Source organism: Dioscorea cayenensis, chromosome 11 (assembly GCF_009730915.1).
Source record: "Dioscorea cayenensis subsp. rotundata cultivar TDr96_F1 chromosome 11, TDr96_F1_v2_PseudoChromosome.rev07_lg8_w22 25.fasta, whole genome shotgun sequence".
In the NCBI taxonomy this organism is placed as follows: Eukaryota; Viridiplantae; Streptophyta; class Magnoliopsida; order Dioscoreales; family Dioscoreaceae; genus Dioscorea; species Dioscorea cayenensis.
In genome coordinates, this window is record NC_052481.1 from 12,924,250 (window position 1) to 12,928,698 (window position 4,449).

Consider the following 4,449-nt stretch of genomic DNA (forward strand, 5'->3'; position numbering starts at 1 on the left):
TCCAAGGTCCAAAATAAGAAACATCATCCTCAGTGCCAGCTTCAGCAGAAAATGGGGTCGGATGCTCAATCCTTGCCTCCACGTCATCATCCATGATTTCCATCGCAGTCTGATAAGTGCTTGTGCGATATGTATGCGAAGTGTTCATTCCTTATGTTGAGCATTACTTTTCTCAGGTTTTTACACTAATATGTGTGTTTTTATGTTACTTTTATGCAGGTAGGGTTGTGAGGCCGAGTATGAAGGAAATAGGCCAATGTGGATCATAATGCACCTATTTTGGAGGAAATCTTGCTAAGGTTCAAACGCGAAGACATAGGTCAGGTGTGAGATGCTAGAGTGTGTGCCAACCTCCTTGCATTCGAGTGAGCACATCCATTGGGAGGGGCACAAAGGCAGTCACACTCGAGCATTCCGATTTATGCACATAAGAACGAGAGCTCCACCAACATATATATCATTGAAGAAGCAAGTGATTCACGACGTAAACGTGTGCCCGTTTGCGTTACCCCGATGAAAATATGGAATTGGGAAGTTATTCAGGTCGAAGGCTGTAGCATGTACTGTAGCAATACTGTTCACAGCCGGCCGAGAAATTAGAGAAATAGAGAATCCACACGGGCGTGTGGAAATTATCCACGGCCGTGTGGAAATTCCGCACGGGCGCGTGTACCGATCCCACGCCCGGTGGAGTCGCCCGATTCCGACCCTATTTAAAAGCCCGATTCAGCCCCGATTTTTGGTATTCTTTTTCTCCATCTTTTCCCCAACTTGCGAGAGGGCTTGGCTAGGATTTTTGAGGGCTATTGGCTGGGTTTTTTTGGAGAGGTTCTACGGCTCCGACATCGCGTCGTTTGGAAGAAGGTTATTGGGAGAGCTTTTCAGTCGGCATCGATCCGGGCGAGGTGTATCCTAGGCGGACAAAGGATCCCTTGCGACGAGTAGAGGACTCTCCACAAGACCATCGACACGACCATCGAGGGGGTTTCTTTATGGATTCATTGCTTTTACATTCGATTTGTTTGATTGTACTTAGCTCCATGGAGAGCTAAACCCCTAGTGGGTACTTGGGTGATTGTGAACCCTAGGATTTATTCGTTTCTTTGAACTACTTTATTATGCTTTCAATAAATTGATGTTTATTGTGAGTTCTAACCTTGAATGCTTGATTGTATGAATATTTCCCCTAGAGTGACACTAGGGTTGAGAGTTCTTGTTGGTAACCTTGTGAGTGAGTGACACACCACGAGCGTTAGACAAAGCTAGGTTGGAGAGGGTTGAGAGGGTGAGTCGAGAGGTACAGGAGCGTCCCATTTCCCCTCCGACGTGATATATTCTACCTCCGTTCCTCGAGTTCTTTGCGGCCATAATAGAGTGAATGGTCTAAGGGATGAATCTCCGCTAGGACTTAGTTACGCTTGCAACGGAGTGAAGCGTTGAGGGGATCTTAGTATCTAGGGCTTAATTGTGGTTAGGGACCTTCCGCCTGGACCAAAGGGTTAGGTCTATAATTAGGGAGAGATTTATCACCTGGAATCCCTAGAGCTCATTGCAACTTTATTCGAGTGCGAGGTTGAGAGATTTTTTAATCTCTCCTCCGGGACATGAATAGAGTTAGGCATAGTTGACCTTAGATTTGGGACTATGTATGTAAGGATTTCCACGACTCACCATTGCATTGATTAGGAAGCATAATAGAGAGTTCTTGCACTTGAAGTGATTATCCTAGGTGAAGCATCATCCGAGTACCCCATCTTTATCGATTGCCTTACCTCCTGATAAGTGTCTAATTGTAGGTGTTTTCATATAATTATCGTATTCACTTTGCATGTATTTTGTGAGGTTTGATGCCCGTTTTATGCTTAATCATCTTCTATTTGCTTTGTAGGGTATAAGGAAGCCATGGAGAACAAGAAGATATCATTTGGGCAAAAAGAGAAGAAAATAGGAATTTCATACTACCCAAAGATGGGGGCCGTATGCACTGTAAAGCAGATGGATTGTTTTTGGAGTGTCTCGCCCTGATTTTCCATACTACCCAAAGATGGGGGCCGTATGCACCCCAGTATGGATCGCGAATCTAGGGTTTTTTTGGGTGCCATACGACCCCTCATATGACCCCCATATGACCCTCGATACCTGGGGGTATAAATACCAACTTTAGGGCAGATATTGGGGACTTTTTGAGCTAGGCTTTTTTTCTAGACCTTTTTCTTGGCCGATTTTTGGGGAGACACTTGAGAGGTTTTTTGAGCGACCTTGGGGAGGAGAAGAAGGGCAAGGAAGCTAGAAGATCATCTAAGCCCAAGGTCCAAGACTCTCAAGGCAAGAAGCAACATCATTCAAAGGGGAGATCTACCACGCTTTGAAGGAAGGAGACCCATGCTGCTAGAGGAAGCGTCATTCGGCATTCCTTTGGCGAGGGAAGCATCATTCGGCATACATTCTACCTCCTCCTACACCATTTCATCTAGGGAGTGTCACTCATGCTTTTTCTTGTGTGTTTTACTTGATTATGTTACTTGTTGTGGGATGATGACACACTAGACCCCCCAAGGCCACCGGGTGTTGGTGAACCTTGGGGGGTTTTATCATGTATTTTGGATGATTACTTGTTAATTCTTTGCTTGGGTAATTTTGAGATCTAATCCATTGTTTTTCATGCTAAGTGCTACATTAAGGAGAAATCCGTAGCTCTTTTTATGAGTGATGCATGTAGATGTGACTTGCTCGCATGTATTAGATCATGAATGGATTAGAAGGGGATACTTGTATCATCACGCCGAGAAATTGGGTGTTTGGTAGCCCTCCATGTAGGTTTAATCCGAAGAAGAGTAGGTTTCATTCCTAAGCGAGATTTCCTCATACTTAATGCAATCGTAGGGATGTAGATTTGGGAGAAATTCCTATCTATGTTCGTATGGGACTAGGGTTCAATCGCCGAGAAATTGGGGTTGTTCTAAACTTGGAATCTCATGGTCCATTTTACCCTTGCATCTTTAAATCATCATCCATGTTGCATGATAACCCCTCAAGGGGATCCACATCCATAGGCCTTTGCATTATTTTGTATTTCTTGCTTGCCCATTGCTTGTTCTCTCTAATTTGGTCATAATTTCATTTTTTTAGTTTTTAATTGCTTTTAGTAGAGTAAAAAAATCCATCATTTGAGATCTTAGGCTAGATAATAGCTCGAGAAGGAGTAATAGGAGATCCTTAGCCCCGTGGAATACGATCCTCGTGTCTTCACGCGAGGTATTACTTGGCGATCCCATACACTTGCGGGGAAGCAATCAAGTTTTTGGCGCCGTTGCCGGTGAATTTTAAGGAATTCTAGGAAACTTTTAGATTATTACTCTAGCCATTTCATTCTTTACTCATTTTTTTATCGTTATTTTTCTTTTCCTTCGATCTTAACTTTCTATCATCTTTCTTGGTTTTACAAGGTACTGTGCATGACACGCTCAAATCCATCGACATTGATTACACCGGATAGTGAAATTGAAAGAACTTTGCATCGGAGATTGAGAGAAGTTGGTGAAGGTTCGGGTACACAAAACATTGAAATTGAGGATAGAGAGTCTTCAATCATGGCCGAAGAGCGTCGCACTCTATCCGAATATGAAAGACCCCAATTCACGGGTGATGAGTTTAGTGTTCAAGCACCATCCGTGGCATCCAACAATTTTGAAATTAAAGCTAGTACAATCGGCATGGTCCAGAACTCGGTTCAATTCAATGGTCTCGCGAATGAAGATGCACATGACCACCTTTCCCGGTTCCTCCAAATTTGCTCTACATTCAAGATTAATGGGGTGTCCGATGATGCTATCCATTTGAGGCTATTTTCCTTCAGTTTGAGAGACGGGGCATATCGTTGGCTTACATCATTATCTCCGGGATCTATTAAAACATGGAAGGATATGGTTGAGAAATTCCTTGGGAGATACTTTCCGCCAAGCAAAGCGGCGAAGTTGAGGCAAGAAATTTCAGCCTTTAAACAAGGGGAGTCCGAGACATTGTTTGAAGCTTATGAAAGATTCAAGGATCTCCTTAGAAGGTGCCCCCATCATGGTTTTGCCTCATGGATGCGAGTACAAATCATTTACAATGGGCTGAATTATGCTACTCGCCAACTCATCGATGCCGCAGCGGGTGGGTCCCTTAGCAACAAGTATCCCGATGAGGCCGAGCAATTACTTGAGTCTATGGCAAGCAATGAATCACATTGGGCCTCAAGAGGATCTACACAAAAAGACTGCTGGGCTTTATGAAGTTAGTAGCAATGATGCCTTGGCCGCTGAAGGTTGATGTGTTGACTCGAAAGCTTGATCTTCTTATGGGCGTGAGTTCGAGGTCGAATCGATGATGAATTGTAATACTTGTGGTGGTGGGCATGATGCAGCCCCAATGTCCAATTGCCAGCTCCTCTGTTGCTTGCATTGAGAA

The 4,449-nt window shown here is 43.9% G+C and overlaps 1 non-coding gene across 1 annotated transcript; it reads right to left on the reverse strand.

Annotated features, from left to right (window-relative positions):
* Positions 1-3,971: 3,971 nt before the first annotated feature.
* On the reverse strand, positions 3,972-4,078 carry LOC120272848. Its single transcript, XR_005540383.1, has one exon. It is a non-coding gene; the product is annotated as a small nucleolar RNA R71 (small nucleolar RNA).
* Positions 4,079-4,449: the final 371 nt, after the last annotated feature.